The sequence below is a fragment of the Castor canadensis genome, chromosome 4 (genome assembly GCF_047511655.1).
Source record: "Castor canadensis chromosome 4, mCasCan1.hap1v2, whole genome shotgun sequence".
Lineage (NCBI taxonomy): Eukaryota > Metazoa > Chordata > Mammalia > Rodentia > Castoridae > Castor > Castor canadensis.
The window spans coordinates 129,571,396-129,589,814 of record NC_133389.1 but is presented as its reverse complement, the minus strand read 5'-3'; the positions used below and the strand labels follow the sequence as shown (position 1 = coordinate 129,589,814).

The following is an 18,419-nucleotide window of genomic DNA, read 5'->3' as shown; positions in this document are numbered from 1 at the left end:
ATTATGTTTATGACCATAGCCAAACTAAAAAAAAACACATGAGAAAACAGTATTTTCTGTCGGGAAAGGGGCCATATAGTGTAAATTTAAAAAGTAAAATTTCTGCATTAGGGTATTTACCAAATGCCATAACAAAATGCAGAGGCTCAAGATAGGTGTCCATTTCTCTTCCACAAAACAACCTTGAGGAAGGCAGGGGTCCAGAGTCATCCAGGAACATAGTTTCCTTTTCTCTTGTTGATCCTCCCATCTGAAGGGCATTGCCCAGGTCTTCTGACTGAGCTGGCATTATTTCCAGAAGAGTGAAGACTCAAGGCTTGTAAAAGTGAAGAGCTAAATGTTGCACTCACCATTTCTGCTCACGTGGCCACACCTAGCTGCAAGGGAGGCAGAGAGATGAGCTGTGCTAGACAATGAGAACATAGTGATGAGCAAAATAGTTATGGCTCTTGCCTTCATGTAGCTTCTGTCTGGTAGGGAAGATATCCAACACTATCTGGAGGACTTTGTGCCTTGTTAAAACTTGCAAGAATTTTCTTTCTAAAAAGAAGAAAGAGCAGTTCATTGGGGACAGATAACAGCCTCTGCCTAGATTCTAAACATAAGCAATAATGTGTTTATGAGTTTGGAATTTTTAAAGGTATTTGGCATCTTGTATCAGTGATTCTTTTCCTTATTTACAATAAAATTATCTTGCCTTAATGTAATAAAGATAGTCAGAATACTCTACCTCAAAGCAAGTTTTATAGACTAAATTATTTTAAAACCAGAAGAGATTACAGGGCATTGTTTTACTGCAAAAGGTATTATAAACACTGTCAAGATAAACTTTGCCATATAATTAAAGGATAATTATGGGTACACATTGTGTAATGTATCTGACTAGATATTTGGAAATAACTTAAGATCCATTATTAACATGCTATTCTTTCTCTGTTCAATTTGTAAGATAAGATTGATGAGTGAACACAGAGAACAAAAGGGGATTTAGTAACAGGGTTCGCCTCACACAAAGTAGGCATTCAGCACAAACGCTCATGACTGGAAGCCTCTAGGTTTGATTGGCATCCTTGGACAAATTAAGAATCAACCCCCTGTGGGAGTCTGTATAGCTTGTAGTCATTTGAGTAGCTCACATCCCAGGGATGATGACATCCAAGACTGTAGTTTTTATTTCTGAACAATGTTTGTTCTGGAAATTTCTGTGCATGAGTGCTGATAAAGATTCACAATGATCCCATGCATTATGGAAAACAAAATGCTCTGTGGGTGTAACCAGTCTCTGGGTACTGCTGTTTGCCATTATTCAGTGTGGCTTCGCTGCTGAAGTCAGGGCTTATTTGTTTTGGTGATTGTCCATTCTTTTTTCTGGAGTAGTTTTGCAGTCCTGCTTGCCTGAAGCAATCTTTAGTTTTGGTCCATAGATCAGGAAGGAGCTTCTCTGGGAATGGGCACTCAAAACACAGAACATGAAGCTATACACATCTCACACAGCTCTGTCCAGCAACCTTGACAGTTGAGGGAGTCCCCATTGGAGGAGTTCTCTCTGAGAAGTTGAGGGGATTCATCATGGTTTCTTGGATAGCTGAGGGCAGGTGGCTCTAGAACCTGTATCTCAGGACTTTCAGTCCAATCTTCTTTCTCATGGCCATTTGCTTTTTATTCATTATAAATATTAGGCAACTTGAAAATTAACTCAAATTTTTTTGTATGTCTTTATTTATGTATTTATTTATTTTTAAATTATTCATTTATTCACGTATGCATACATTGTTTGGGTCATTTCTCCCCTGGGGCCCCCTCCCCCTCCTCAGTTCCAAACTCAATTTTTTTTGCAGGATTATCTTTTTGCTAGTTTAGTCTAAAAATATTTGGATTCTCTAGTGAATTAGGCATTTCTTGGGACAGGTAAAGTCTCTCCCAACTGTCAAGAAGTTCTCACCAAGAGGTCTTTTTTTTTTTTTTTTTTTATTCATATGTGCATACAAGGCTTGGGTCATTTCTCCCCCCTGCCCCCGCCCCCTCCCTTACCACCCACTCTGCCCCCTCCCTCTCCCCCCCACCCCCTCAATACCCAGCAGATACTATTTTGCCCTTATTTCTAATTTTGTTGTAGAGAGAGTATAAGCAATAATAGGAAGAAACAAGGGTTATTGCTGGTTGAGATAAGGATAGCTATACAGGGGATTGACTCACATTGATTTCCTGTGCGTGGGTGTTACCTTCTAGGTTAATTCTTTTTGATCTAACCTTTTCTGTAGTTCCTGGTCCCCTTTTCCTATTGGCCTCAGTTGCTTTTAAGGTATTTGCTTTAGTTTCTCTGCGTTAAGGGCAACAAATGCTAGCTAATTTTTTAGGTGTCTTACCTATCCTCACCCCTCCCTTGTGTGCTCTTGCTTCTATCATGTGCTCATAGTCCAATCCCCTTGTTGTGTTTGCCCTTGATCTAAAGTCCGCATATGAGGGAGAACATACAATTTTTGTCTTTTGGGCCAGGCTAACCTCACTCAGAATGATGTTCTCCAATTCCATCCATTTACCAGCGAATGGTAACATTTCGTTCTTCTTCATGGCTGCATGAAATTCCATTGTGTATAGATACCACATTTTCTTAATCTATTTGTCAGTCACCAAGAGGTCTTAATTAGATTTTAACATTATTTCCAAGTGAGTTATCTATATATCCAATCATTATAATCATGTAGATGTGTATTCAGAACATTAATTTATTGACCATCTTAAAAGTCATAAATTCTATAACTTATTTGGCATGATATATTTTGTTTTGCTGAAATGGAAGCCTTGACAATTGAAAGCCATAAGGACCTTGTGATCTTTGACAGATGTCAAAGAGGTGCAAAGTGGAGACTAAAGAAATACTTCTTCAATTGAGTTCGAGTCCTGATCAGAGCAGGAAGCTTTTACTTTATTGCTTTGATGTTGATTTCAGTCCCTATGAAAAGCAGCAAAGTATAACAGAAGGAACATAGGCTCTTCTATGAAGATATGTGCTCCATTTATGAGTTACATAGCTTCTGGTCAGTCATGTATGCATCCAGAGCCTCAGTTTTCTTATCTGTGATGTGGGGATAGCAGCAAGGTTGTTGCAGTTTCAATGAAGATGATGTTTGTGAAAATCTTTTAAATGGGGAGTACTGTTCAAATGTGCGGCATATTGGTTTCTGCTATTGGTGTGGTAGCTATAGTATTATTATTTTTTGTGGCACTGAGGTTTGAACTTAGGACCTCATTCATGCTTGCTACGTGAGTTCTTTAACACTTAAGCCATGCTCCCAGCATTTTCTTTTTTCTTTTTTTTGTTTGCTTTAGTTATTTTTCAGGTAAGGTCTCATGTTTTTCCCTGGGCTGACCTCCCACCAGGATCTTCCTACCTCTGGCCTGCCTACAGCCTCCCACATAGCTGGGATTACAAATGTGAGCCACCATGCTCAGTTTATTGATTGATGCAGGGTCTTACTAACTTTTTTCCTGGGCTGCCCTTGAGTCTTGATCTTCCCAATTTCCACCTCCCAAGTAGCTGAGGTTATAAGCATGACCCGCTGGGCCTAGCCTTTATTATTTCAGTCATTGGTTTCCAGTCCAGTGACTCATATTCTAATAAGTTAAGTTGTTGAATGCTAAATGAAAGAGGTGTCAAGCTGGTTATGGATCCTATAGTCTGAATGTTTGCACTCCCCCAAAAATTTGCATGTCTAAGTCCTATTCCATAAGGTGATAGTATTATGAGGTAGTGTCTTTAGGAGGTGATTTGATAGATTATGAGGTGGAGCCCTTATGAATGGGCTTAATACTCTTATAAGAGGCCTGAGAGAATTTACTTCCACTATGTGAGGACACAATGAGAAAGTGCCATCTGTGAACCAGGAAGTGTGCACTTACCAGATACAGAATCTTGACCTTAAACTTCCCAATTTCTGTTGTTTCTAAGTTACTCAATTTTATGGTATTTTGATGAAGAAGCCTGAATGGACTAAGACAATAGGGAAGCATATTTGGCTTACAGATTCATGCAGTGATCTGAGAACATGACACCCAGGATATCTTTGTCAACTGATAGATACTATCTCTGGACAGCCTCTCCTCAATCTTGTACGGGAGCCCATTCTAGCAGCTCCAGATCCCTCTGGGAAATAAACAGGATTGAGCTGTGTATGACCATCAGTATTCTCCTCTGGTCTCTAGGATATCCATTCTGTGTTACCCTCTGTTCTCTTCTTAGGTTCACCTGGACATGATAAGGTGGCCAAGAGGGCAAACATGACCTCTAAACAGTCACAGGGACCTCCCTGTCCTCTGAGCATGTATAACATTGACAGTCTGAAACACTCACTTGATTCTGTTTTTTTCTCTTCCTCTTCCTCTTCCTTCTTTTTGGGAAATGAAATCCCACAAACACAAAAATCTGGGACGTTTGTTCCAGACTTAAAATGCCATCTCCAACAGTCACCCCACTTTCTTGTTAGTAAGAAGTCCTCCTTCATCAAGGTTGTTGATCTTGCTGATGATGATGGGAGAGATTCTTAGTAGAGGCCTGGTGAGGAGACTGCCTGTGCACAAGCTTGGGCATCGTGAAGTCCCAGTACTTGTGTGAGTCACTGAAGCCTTAGAGGGCAATGTAAGCCTATAAGAGGGGCCTGCAGCTGCTCCTGCTGTGCCACAGAAGCACTTTAAGCTGGGGAATGACAGGCTCCAGAGCTCCTGGAACTCTGCTGGTGGGACTCAGAGGGTGAGGTCTGAAGGCATGTTCTAGAAAAACAGCAGGTAGAAGGGCTAGTGATTTTTCCACATTGAAGAAATGACAGGCGCATTATTTTTGACTTTATGGCAGCAGAGAAGACTGTGGGCTTTGAAGTCTAGGAGACTTCATTTTTATTGCCAGGACCCAGTGTAAGGGTCATGTTTAGAGGTCTTCCCATACTCTGGCCATGTGCTCACATGCTGCTTCCACTGCTGGGACCTGCACACTGCAAGGACAAGCTCAATGCTGTGCAGCTTTGACTTGATTCATCTCGAGCTAGCTTGTGCTTTTTACTTAGAAGAAGCTGAGCATAGCAAGGAAACTTCATTGTACTGAAGCTAGCCCTGAAATCAAAAGAACCTGTACCAAAGGTTATGGTCCCTGTCAAAAATGGTCCACAAAAATAGTGTCAATTGACAAATACTTGACAAACTTATCAATAAAATTAGGATAATTCAATAGACAATATGGTGATGGATTTAGCATTTAATCTGCAAATTGGGAAGGGCCTGGGAGGAGCCAAAGGCTGCTTTTAATAATTCACAGCTGAATCTGGTCCTGGACTCTTCTTTCACCCTGAGAATCAGTGAGAAGAAAGGGGAAAACCAGACCATATGTGTTATATGTATGCATTCAGCCTTTCTGACTGGTTTCAGCCCCAGAAAACAGGCACTATCTTTGTCACATGTAATTTGCATACAAACAGAGGAGTCCTGTTCTGCAGGAGCTAAGATTGGTAGGACTATCCTGAGAATTGCTTCTCTTTCTTCCTTTTTTTTAAAAATATGATCAAAGTATATTATGCATGTATGGAACTATCACAATGAAACCCCTCACTTTGTGCAATTAATTGTATGTTAATTAAAAAAAACTGACCTTTAAAGAAAAAAAGTATAGATTTGAATAGAAGAAACCATGACAGGATTCCCACTGCTCCTCATTTTCCTTCTTTCTTTTGTTTCAGAGGGCAGCAGTGGGACTTGAAGTGAGCATTATAGCGAGACAAGGTACTTCCCTGAATGGGGTTTGTGTGTCTGGCATGGAGTGGCCTAACTTTGGGGTGAGTCAGCTAATGATTGACTGGCATCTGCAAGGGATGCCGAAGAGGGTATCTGATACTGTGGAAGGCTAGCTTAGACACCCTAAACATATGATGGAGAAAAGACAGCCTCTTTAACAAATGTTACGGGAAAACTGGACATCTGCATGTGCAAGACTGAAATTAGGTCCATGTTTTTCACCTTTACGAATGTCAGTTCAAAGTGAATCAAAGATCTTAACATGAGGCCTGAATCTTTGAAACTAGTGCAGGAAAGAGTAGGGAGTACACTTGAACATATAGGCATAGGTAATAACTTCCTAAATAGAACTTCAGTGGCTCAGCAACTAAGAGAAAGGATTGACAAATGGGACTACATGAAGCCAAAAAGAAAATGGCCACCAGACTGAAAAGACGGCCCACAGAATGGGAGAAAATCTTTGCCAGCTATACATCTGACACGGGATTAATAACCAGAATTTACAGGCAGCTCAAAAAACTAAATTCCTGAAGAATCCATGACCCAGTGAAGAAATGGGCAAATGAACTGAACAGAGCCTTTTCAAAGGAAGAAGTACAAATGGGCAAAAATACATGAAGAAATGTTCAATATTCCTGGCCATAAAGGAAATGCAAATCAAAACTACATTAAGAGTACTCCTTGTTCCTGTTAAAATGGCTATCATCAACACAAACAACATGTTAGTGAGGATGTGGAAAAAAGGAACCCTCATACTCTGTTAGTGGGAATGTAAATTAGTACAGCCACTATGGAAAGTAGTATGGAGTTTCCTCAAAAAACTAAAAATAGATCTACCATATGATCCAGTAATACCACTCCTAGGGATATATCTGAAGGAATGTAAGTCAGGTTACAATGAAGACACCTGCACACCCATGTTTATTGTGGCATTATTCACAATAGCCAAGCTATAGAAACAGCCAAGATGCCCCACTACTGATGAATGGATTAAGAAAATGTAGTATATATATATATTTATTCAGCCATAAGAATGAAATTTTGTTATTTACAGGTAAATGAATGGAACTGGAGAACATCATGTTGAATGAAGTAAGCCAGGTTTACAAAGACAAAGGTCACATGTTTTCTCTCATATGTGGGAGATAGATTCAAATACAAATACAGGCATGTTTCCAAAAGTGGGACTGTTAGAGGAGACTAGGGGAGGAGGAAAAGAAGAAATGATCAATAGAGTGGGTAACATTGAAATACATCACATGTGTATAGGAACAATATAAACACACTGAAAACTGTTGAACAACACAGGTAGGGGGAAAAAGGTGAGCAAGAGTAATGGAGGGGGATAGAATGATTAAAGCACAATATATTTATAGGTAAAATACAAAGGCAAAATCCTTTGGTATTTTACCAATGAACAGACAAACAATGAAGTATAGGAATGTGAAACAGGTCATGTGAAGGAGAGGGTACTAGCAGGAGGGGACAGGTAAGTGATGAGGGTAAAAGAGGGTGAATATGGTTGATATACTTTCTATGCATGTATGAATATGTAAAATTAAAGCCTGTTGAAGTCATTTTAAGAAGGGGGAGTTAGAGAAGTGGTCACAAACTGTAGCCCACTTCCCAAATCCAACCATGCTCATTCATTAATGTTGTCTGTAGTTGTGACAGAGATAGTATAGCTCATGAAGTAAAAACTGTTTGCCATATAGTGCCTTATAAACAGATTTTAAAGTTTGCTAAACATTGATTTAAAGTATGGGAAATAAAAAAAAAGCTCCATTCAATTTCCGGGGAGATATGGAAAGTGGATTATGACAAAGAGAATAATGGAGGGGATAAAACAAACTGGTACATTGTACCATGCATGAAAATGTCACAATGAAATCTCCTGTATAGTTATCATATCCTAACAAAAATGTTTTAAAAAAAGAGAATTCTTTAACTTTAGGACTGTGCATTCTGGAGGGGGATTAGGGAGCGAGAGTGGGAGTGAGAGCAGTAGAGGGAGAGGAAGGGAGGGAGGGAAGGGAGAAGAAAAGAGGAAGTGGAGGAGAGGAAAACAGGCACAATTACTCTGCTTCTAGTTGTAAATATGCTATCTGAAGCTTAGTAAGATCATTATTTCAACATTCTGTTACTCCTACTTTAAATTCCTTTTGATTTTTCTTGTTCTTTTACTTTTTTTTTGTGGTACTAACTCAGGGCCTCATGCTAGGCAGGTGCTCTACCACTGAAGTCACTCCACCAACCCTGTTTTGTGTTGCGTATTTTTGAAATACGGGCTTTAAAACTATTTGCCAGGGCTGGCTTCCAACTGTGATCCTCCTGATCTCTGCCGCCCAAGTAGCTAGAATTACAGGTGTGAGCTACCTGCACTAGCTGATTTTTCTTCTTTTTTGTACTTTTCTTCTTCCCTTTGCTGATGCTATTTCTCCTCCTCCTTTTCTTCTCACCCCCTGCAACTTTTTTTTTCTTTTTTTTTTTTCATTTTTTTGAAACAGGGTCTTGGTATGGAGCCTAGGCTGGCCTTGAACTCTCAGTTTTCTTGTCTCAGCCTTCTGAGTGCTGGGATTATTGGTGTATGCATTACATTTGGCTTAATTCTTTTAAAAGAAACTGGTAAATAGAATTTTTTTCTAAGTCTGTTACAAAGTTACTGGGAAAAAAACAGGAGTTCATTTTATGTGGGGGTTTTAGAAACCCCAACTCATAGAAACCTATGCGAATGTGTGGTTGAGCAGGATTTAGAACAGGCAGATGATGACAGGTATTTAAAGTGGGGGTTTGGAGGGGCAATTTGATTAGGTGATTTCTCTTGTAATGGAGCGACTTAAACTTTGAGGCCTCCCCTAGCAGAAAGCTCATCCTACTGCTCTGGTTTAAAATAATTTCCTCACAAATTACACTTAAACATAATTGGAAATTTAAAAAAAGCAAATCTAATTTTTCAATAAAAAATCAACTTTTAAAATTCCTCCCTGGTGGTCCAGTATTATTAAATATTCTTCAAGGTTTTTTTTTTAATCCTGCTTTATTGGAAGGAGAAAAACAATTATCTGTAAACGTAATTTTTAATGCATGGTAATAAAAATAAATGGCACAATTCTGCCGCAGTTCACCTAAATCTTCTTCCCTGGTGGTCTCGCAGTATTAAATAATCGGTACCACATGTATTCATCATTTGATGACAGCACAAGAACAACTTTGGCATTTTATTGTCTAAAGAAACAAACATGATGTTATTTAGGCTTCTAGGGTGACTTTGCTGATGGTCTGTGAAGAAACCTTCCTTTTCCTTGCTGGTGGGGCTCAGTTTTTTGTTCATTTGCATGACAATTAGTATCAAAACAGAGACAGGCATACTCCTCACAAGGCTGATTTGAGTCTTCTTGCAGGTTGCCTGAAAATGATTTGGCTTTTTTTTTTTTTTTTTGGTGCTAGTTGGGGCATAGAAAATGTGTTGTACATTGTTAACCCTATGTTAACGATTGTTAACACACGTGTTGTGTATTGTGAAACTATTGCAGCTCAGCAGCATGAAAAGAAAAAGATAATCACTACTGAATTAGTGCTTTTTTTCTTTTTTGCAATTGTGTGGAAGGTGAACTGTTAGAGATCTCAGAATGTCTCCACTTTGGTTCTTTGGGCCTATTTCCTTCACTTGGATGAGGCTGAATTGATAACTATGTAAATCAAAAACTGCAAGCTTGACGGTGGATTCACATTTATGCTTCTGTGTATTAGAAACAATGTCTTGCTTCCTTGGTGAAAAAAAAGATCCATTTGGGCTGAGGACATGGCTCAAGTGGTAGAGTACAAGGCCATGAATTCAAATCTCAGGACCACATACACAAAAAAGAACAAACAACAGACTTATAAAAGCTTACATGAGGAAGTTGAAGTTGTTACCCTTACTAATGTACATCACAAAAGCAGTGATTATCAGGAGCATAAGACTGTACATTGGTTGTCTGGAGCACACTGATGTGAGAAACACTAAAAATAGCTGTCACTTTTTAAAGAAAAAATCACAAAGGAACAAATTCCTTCCAGATTGTCATTATGGATCTTTTGTGAAAGTAAATTGTGTCCGCACTTTCAGAAGAGTTGGGAAACTCATTTTTATATGCACTAGTTAAAATTAGTTCAGAGCAATAATGCCATAGCAGAATGAGTTACCATTGCTAAGGGCAAAAGCAGTCTTGTGCCTTCTCCCCTAAACATATGTGTTTTACTTAATTGGAGTGTTGGTCAAGAAGAAGTAGAGGCCTGAGGGTTCTGAGCATGTTTGTGTTTAATGAAGTAATGGTTTTGTCTTCACTCAACAGCCACAGGAAAATGGAGTCATCGTACCAGTGTGTCTCCCATTGTTTCTCAGTGGGTGGCCCTGTGTCATAGTAGTGAACTCCCAGTTCTGACTGAAAATCCCACTGCCACCAGTTATTAGCTGTGTGACATCAGACAACTTTATTAAACCATCTGGGTCTCGGGGTTTTTTTACTTATAGGATGGAGGATAAGAATGCAGACCTCATCAGATGCTGTGAGAACTGAGTGAGCTCTTACCACAATATCTGACACCTAATAGTGTTCAGTCTAGTTAACTTAAAAAAAAAAAAGAAAAGGAAATTTATAGAGTGAATTACTACTTTTTATGTTTTGGGGAAACTGGTTGTCTTGTATGTTAGAAATTCTGCTCTAGTCTTAGATCATTCTATAAAAATGATATTTTTAAAAAAGGAAAGTAATGACTATTTTCTTTGGAGACAAGATCTCTTTATGTAGCCAGGCTGGTCTCAAACTCACCATCCTTCTGTCTCAGCCTTTGGATTGCTGGGATTAGAGACATGCACCACTATGCCTAGCTCCAGATAATAACCTTTTAACTCAGAAGCTTATACTGCTCTATGATGAGCAGCGTTGGCTAAGCCCATTTTCCTTAAAAGTTCTTCAGACAACTTCAGAAGTGCTTTATTTATCACCATCACATTCAAGGTAGCCTTTAATGTTTAGAGCTTGCCATGTTTTAAAGAGTCTACAAATAAGACGTACCCATTAGATTGTTATGAGATGCAAGCTTGATTTCACTGCTTCAAGAAGTTGCAAAACTCAAGAAATTCAAACCAAAGGAGCAAAACCAATCTTCTCTTACCAGGGTCTCCATACTTTCCCCTCATCCTGATGGGCGTGGCCCTTCTTTCTTCCAAAGAAGTCCATGAGCGGTGGACATTTTCTCCCTCAAAGGGTTTCTCCCACGCTAGAGTATAAAACAACGCTCTTCACCTCTGATAGGGATCTTCAGTTTGTAAGTGGAAACATGTGCAGTGGGCTTCAGTGGAGTTGCTGCCAAGCTTCGTGGGGCAGGAGTGAGTCTCCACTTAGCCCCAAAGCATTCCAGAGTTTATGGCAAGGCAGTATCTCTGCTGGAGTCCTTATTAATGGATTTTAGTTAAAAGTGGCTTAAAAGTACTGGACTAGAGAGAAAAAAGCTTTTTCTAAAAGGTTTGAAAAGCAGCCTGGAAGCCCTGGAGGGAAGAGGTTTTAATTTTGTGGTGTTTTGATTTTAAGTGAGGGTTGATGCCGTGACTCTTCCTTTATACTTCTCCCCCAATTGATGGAAGCATCATCCCCAGACTTGTGGGGAAAACTCCTTCACAATGTAGCAATTACTGATTTATGTTGCAGTGATAAGAACGTCTTTTATTGTGGTCATAATATTTGTTCAATTTAACTACTCTGTACTGTAAAGTATCATAAAAACTTCTCTTCTGATCAAATGTTATGAGACAAAGGATCATAAACTGCTCTTAATCCATGCACTCTGCTCCTGTGGTATCTGTGGGCACACCACCATGAAGAGAGGACAGACAGGGCTGGTGGATAAATTCCTGTGTCCTCTTACACATATTTTAAAGTCAGTCCTCAATATAGGTCGGGTGAACCTTTCTATGCTTTCTTATCATCTGTTGGCCCCTTTTGTAAAAGTTAGAAAGACTTAATTTCTCCTGCCTTAATCTCAACTTCTTATCAATCTTCCCTTAGTTTGTTTTAGAAGTTATGAAGTCCACTGAGTTTTGCTGTGAACGTGTGAGCCTGACTTTGGTTCCTATAAATTCTACGATCATAGCTAAAGAAAAGGAAAAAAAAAAAAAAAACCCCAAATCCTTTCCTCCTTTTATCCTTTATTTTGATTCATTATTATTAGGAGCTTTCAGATACCTTTTCTTAGTCCATGCTCAGCTACCTGTTCCACCTAGGATTGAGCTGAGGAAATAGTAAATAGGCAGAACTAGTTCTCTAGTTCTGGACCATTGTACAGGGGCAGGGAATGAAGTTCACTCTGTCTCCCATACTGCCACTGTGGAAGTGATCTTGTGACCATCCCTGTTTGGTGGCCTGTACTGGTTCCCAGAAACCCTCAGAGTTGTCTGTTTACCATTACTGGTCCAGCTCCTGCTTATGTCTTAGCTCATCTCCAGGATGGCTCTACCTTGCCTCCCCACTACTGTACCAAAGGACTCACCATGTCATGTTTTTCAGAACCTTTCCTGTGCCCTGGGACTTCTGGAGTTTCCTGTGTGGACCAACTGGAGCAGGATCATGAGGCAACACACTGGGTACCGTAACGAAACTACCTCATCAGAATTCTACACACTGAAACCCATCCAATTAGACATGAATGCTAAACAAGAAGCAGCTCTTGAACCTGTTTTATCTTCTGGTGGAATGAATAGAGTCGCATTTTTACACATGCTCAGTGCTCAGCATCCTGCCTAGGACCGAGCTGAGCAAAGCAGTTTGTTTCCCAGGGACGCTAAGGAAATCCCAGGATAGATGGAGGAGAGTAGTGTTTCTGAGTGCTCAGTGTGCAACCTGTGTGGTACAGTGTTTACTCCACCGTTTGGCCCTAGGTAGAGGGAGAAGCATGGTACAGATTAGGATGGGACATGATCAAAGGTGGGATTCCTTGTGTGTCATAATGTATATCCATCTTTTGAGAATATGTAAGTATTTATATGAATGAAGTAGTTTAAAAAGTAATTTTATTAAAATGCTAATAATTCATATTTTAAAAATGAATCATTGAACATCTAATAACTGAGTTTGTAATTATTAGGCCTAATAGTCACGGAGGGATCATGGAAGGGTATGGGGAGATGGATTGAGGCAGAATGGCACTGTGTAGTTAAGCAACAGACTCTGAAGACCTGCTCTGTGGCCTTGGGCAAGTTACTTAGTCTCTCGATGGCTCAGTTTCCTTATCTGAAAATGAGGAACAATAAATATACCCATCTCACTGAGTTATTATGAGGAATAAGTGTGTTTATTTATGTAAAGTGCTATGTTAGTATCTGACACTTAGCTAATATTTACTGAGTGCCTCCTATAATATTTTGGTCACATACTTATTTTTTTAAGTAGCAACTATCTGTTTGTGAATGCTTCTAAAGTAATACTAACACATTTGTGTAGTTGCCTTTCTACGAGACTCAGAGGCCCTTTGATCATCTTTGCCTCCCTAGCAATTCCTCTGCAGAAAATACCCCAAATTCTTTCTTGAAAGAATTAAAGAGCAATGGTAGTGAACTACTGCTTCTTCTGCTTTCCCCTTCATTATGGAAGAATGAAAAAGGAGCATGAATTCTACCATAGTCTGTGATTACTCTCTGGGGGTTTTCTGACCACAGCAATTAAGAATTCACAAAGATGATTAATCTTACATGGCTATGCTAGTAAAATAACTTTGATAGGCTCATTGAACTGAAATTTCCCTAAAGGGTCATAGAAGCCATCTTCTTGGTTTTGGGCAGGTGGTCTAATATACTGTAGAAATGTTAGCTGTATACTATTTCTAATAAATCTCCAAGAGGAAGAATTCCTTATCTTTCTTGCTGTTAATATATAAAAATTTAGTGGCTTATATCTCTTCAATGAGAACTTCATTGGGCACTTTTCAGGACATTACAGATTTAGGTGAGGTATGATGAAAATTAATGTCAGACTGGAATTAGTTTTCCTTTAGGAAGCTGTCTTTCCTACTTTAAAGATTCTTTGAAAATAAAGCTGAGTAAATATCAATCCTGTGTGCCTTCGTTGGAATTCTGTTTTAAAAAAGGCCTATTGATAACATATTGGTGTTTCTCCATCAGGTATTTATTGAGGGTCTTCTGGGTGCTAGGCACAGTGCTCTAGACTGGGATATAGTAGTGCATACTGTACACTTGGTCCCTGCTTTTTTGCTGCTTGTACTCTAATAGTAAAGCCAGAATTTGAATAAGGATTAAAAATGCACTCAGTATTTTAAAGAAGAGTTTGGTCAAGGAATTCTTTCTGGGGAAGCAGCCTTTAATGAATGGAAAGAAGGAAAGTTCACTCAGATGAGACTGGAGGAGTGGGTAGGGGCCAGTTTCTCTAGGCCACATGTGGTGACTTTGGATTCTATCTACTTGGCTATGCTATTATTCTCTGAAATCCCTTTCTTGTTGATTCTGGTTTCCTGAGACCACAAGAGATGCTTTGTGGGAGATTTGGAGACAGACACAAAGCAACAGCCATGCTTTGTGTCTTGGCATAGAACTCTAGGTGCTGGGATAACTGGTGATGTGTCAAATCTACTTGCTCACCTTGGTGGTGCAGAACAACACTGGATCTGCTGCTCCCCTAGCTCCCTCCAGATCTCTTCCTCAGTATCTTCAAGTCCTGGGCCACCTAAAAGTGCAGCTCCATGACTAAGGTTAAGGTTGAAGGTGGCAAAAGATACACACAGTTCCAGTTTTTCTTTAGAGCTCCCAGTTGTCATGTGGATCCTCACTTATTCTCATGGGTTCCAGTTTGGTTTTGCTCTTGTTCACATCTGGCTTGCCTTCAGTCACCAGTCTAGTTGGTTTATAATATCTCTAGGCTTAGAGCTAGGTGGAGAGGCAACTGCTACCACAAGCTGTTCTATCACAATTGTGTGTAGTCTGTCCTTTTTAATAAGTTATTTATCCTGTAGTGTGGTGGTTCTGTTTGTCTGATCAGACCCTGTTACGCCATGACAAGGTTTTATAAGCAATGGCAGTCATTGAAGGGTGCCAACCTGGAGAGTGAAGAGACCAGAACTTTCCCCCATTCTGTCTGCAGTGTGGGGAGTGGCTTGGAGTGGGTGGTTAGGTCAAGAGCAGATGTGGGGAGATTTATGGCAGAGGATGCCAATGCCAAGCTCAACCAGGCTTCTTTTTTAATTCCTGGCCCAGAGTTAGATTAATTCTCCAGCCTTTTCACAATTTGGCGGGCCACATGATAGAGTCCTGGCCAACAGTATGAGTGTTGATGTGATGTTTACTATTCCTGTGCTTGGCAAGCCTCCATGTTCTCTCTCTCTCTCTCTCTCTCCTCATCTGCTAAACAGAAGTAGTTGAACCAGCAGACTCCAAAGGCCTAGAAGATGGCAAAGCCACAGGATGGAAAGGGCTTGGGTCCCTGAAAAACTGTTTGCAATAGGAGTCCCTCCACCAGATCTCATTGAGCACTGGTGGGTGGAGAAATAAATTTTCGTTGTGTTAAATCATGCAAAATTTAAGCTTGTTGAAGTAGCAGACATTATTTAACCTGAGTAATACGGAATGTGGCAATAGGTAATGATTGAATAAGATACTGACAATGGAAGGAAAGAGAGCTATTTAGAAGGTAGAATTGATACGTCTTACTGGTTGATTAGGAGGGATGATGAGAAGGACAAATTCATAATGAGACACAAGTTTCTAGTTTTGGTAATAGAGTGAATACTGGTATAGTTGATAAGGATAATGAGACCTGGGGGGAAGGGGACAAATAGATTTTTGAAAGGAAGGAGAAAGAATTCAGCTTTGTACATGGGGAGTTTCAGAAATCTCCACGTGAAGATGTTTTTGTTTCTTATGGGAACTTGATATTGGCTCTGACCAGTAACTTGTATCATGATCCATATTTTTTTTTATTTCTTTTATTCATGTGCATACAATGTCTGGGTCATCTCTCCCCCCCACCCACCCTCTCCCTTCCCCCACACCTCTGAGCAGAAACTGTTCTGCCTTTATCTCTAATTTTGTTGAAGAGAGAGTATAAATATTAATAATTAGGACCGAGGGTTTTTGCTGTTTGAGATAAGGATAGCTATAGTGGGAGATTCCTCTCATTGCTTTCCTGTACATATGTGTTACATTATAAATTAATTCTTCTCAAACTAACCTTTTCTCTAGTTCCTGATCCCCTTCTCCTATTGGCCTCTGTCACTTTAAAGTTTCTCTATTCGTTTCTTTGCATTGAGGACATCTAATGCTATCTTGTTTTTTGGGTGTCTTATCTATCCTTATACCTCCCTTGTATGCTCTCACCTTATCATGTGATCAAAGTCCAATCCCCTTGTTGTGTTTACCCTTGATCTAAAGTCTGCATATGACTGGTTTTCTGGGCCTGGCTAACCTTGCTCAGAATGATGTTCTCCAGTTCCATCCATTTACTTGTGAATGATAAGATTTCATTCTTCTTCATGGCTGCATAATATCATGACCCATATGACAATCTGTGTTGTTTTTCTTCTTGAAACCTCCCTGGGATTATGTTACACAGTCTCATCTCTATCAATTTCTAGTGTATAAATACACTTACGCCTTGCAAAGGAGGAAGAGGAAGATGGTCCTGATTGACTTTGCTCTGTTGTCAACCTCATCTTTGTCCTTACCTGGCACTCCTAACGGAAGATAAAAGGCAATGCAACTTGAGCATCCCAAGAGATGTCTTTTAGGAATTGTTACTACCAAAAGGTTCTTTAGCTACAGATAGAGGGAAGGTGATTTTTTTTTTTTCATTCTGGTGTTTGAACTCAGGGCTCACACGTGCTCGGCATGTACACTATCACGTGAGCCATGAACCCCAGGATAGTTGTTATCCTCTATGGTCCAACCAATTCTTCATGTCTTAGAGGTTACTGGTAATTAAATTAGACAATAGTGATTTTTCTATTTATTCTCACTTTGGATGTTGGCCTGTGGAAGTGATACTAGTACCAATGACCAAGTAGGTATTTATGGATTTCAGATTTCACAAATCACCTCTCAAAGTTGGATGCAAACCAGAAATTAAGATGTGGGAGACCTACCACTCCATTGGCAACCTCTGGGTCCATAACTTCATTTCCTTTGCTTGCTTCCTCTTCCTTCTTCTGGATAACAATTCATTCAGTTGTTTGTTTCTATGATATGCCAGGTAATGGAAAGCATATGGTGAAGACAAAGCCCAGCAAGCTGGAGCTCCTGTGTGACAGAAGCTTATATTGAAGCAAAATTATAGACAAATGTGTAGGCAGTTGGTTGGACTCCAGCACAGTAAATACTATGGGAGCATGCATAGAGAAAACCTAACCCAAACTAAAGGAATCAGGAAGGTTTGCAGAGGTTTGACAGGAAGAGGTAGAGAGAGAGAGGAGGAGAGAAAGCAGGTTGGCTAAAGAAAAGCTAAGGGGATAATTTCCTGCTCTTACACCAGATGATTTCTGTGCGTCTTTGTCCCTCGCCCACAGGACAGAGTGTTCCTCAAAGCTGCTCCACCCTGTTCGCAGAGGACACAATTCCAAGGGAACTGGGAAACGGGGAATCTTCAGCTTGGTATCTTCTTTGTTTAAGGTTTGTTTGGAATGCCTTTTCTACAATATTCTGAGTATGTCAAGATAATTATGCTGTGTACTGAAATGTCATGTGGTGCACTGTAATTATGTGTGATTACTATGTATCAATTAAAAATAAAAATTAAAACATCATGTTGTGTTCCTTAAATATTCACAAAAAATAAATTAAAAAAAATTGAAAGCCCCATGTAGTGAGTGATACATACCTATAATTCCAGCACTAGGGAAGCTGAGATAGGAGAATTGCCAGTTTAAGGCCAGCCTGGGTGACATAGCAAGATCCATCTCAAAAAACCAAAAATAATCCAAAACAAAATTTGAGTCAAAGTTTGTGTGTGTGTGTGTGTGTGTGTGTGTGTGTGTGTGTGTATACACATTTCCCTAGGTCTTTAAAAAAAATTGGCAATACTGGAGTTTGAACTTAGAACCTTGCACTTGCTTGGCAAGCACTCTACCACTTAAGCCACGCCCCCAGCCCTCCCTACTTCTTTTTAAATGTTTACTCCCAATGTCCTTCAATTCTAGAAAACAGTCCTAATGAATTAGACAAGGTGAGATGCTGGTACATTGTTTTAATTCTTCTAAAAATACTTGACTATGTACATTTTTAGTCACAAACATAAAAACCAAATGTTCTTGAAGATGATAGCTCTCAAAATGTGGCTCCAGAGGCAAGTATGCATTTGTGAGTGCCAGACACGTGATGATTTTTGTTTCCAAGTAGGGAAAATGAGAATTGACCTGGAACAGACAACAGGAATTCCAAGAAATTCCCAGGTGATTTAAGTACAGAGGTCCACAGAGCTTGATGTTAAGAAACTGTGTTCTAAAAAAAATCAGCCAAAAGTGAGAGGTTTAATTTTTCTTCCCATGGGGTTGTTTTCCACTCATTTTTGGCTTTTCCTAAAGATTTCCACAAGATGACATAGGGAAAGCACGTTTGCAAATCATATTTGGGGTGGTGAGAGATAATGAAATTGAAGTGTAAGCAG

General features: G+C 39.6%; 1 long non-coding RNA gene across 1 annotated transcript in view; it reads left to right on the top strand.

Moving 5' to 3' along the window:
* LOC141422596 (uncharacterized) overlaps positions 1-17,559 on the top strand; it is a 152,840-nt gene extending 135,281 nt beyond the window's left edge. Inside the window, exons 8-9 of the long non-coding RNA XR_012447275.1 lie at positions 12,324-12,400; positions 17,323-17,559. This is a non-coding gene — a long non-coding RNA (uncharacterized lncRNA). The remainder of the gene's footprint in view (positions 1-12,323; positions 12,401-17,322) is intronic.
* Positions 17,560-18,419: the final 860 nt, after the last annotated feature.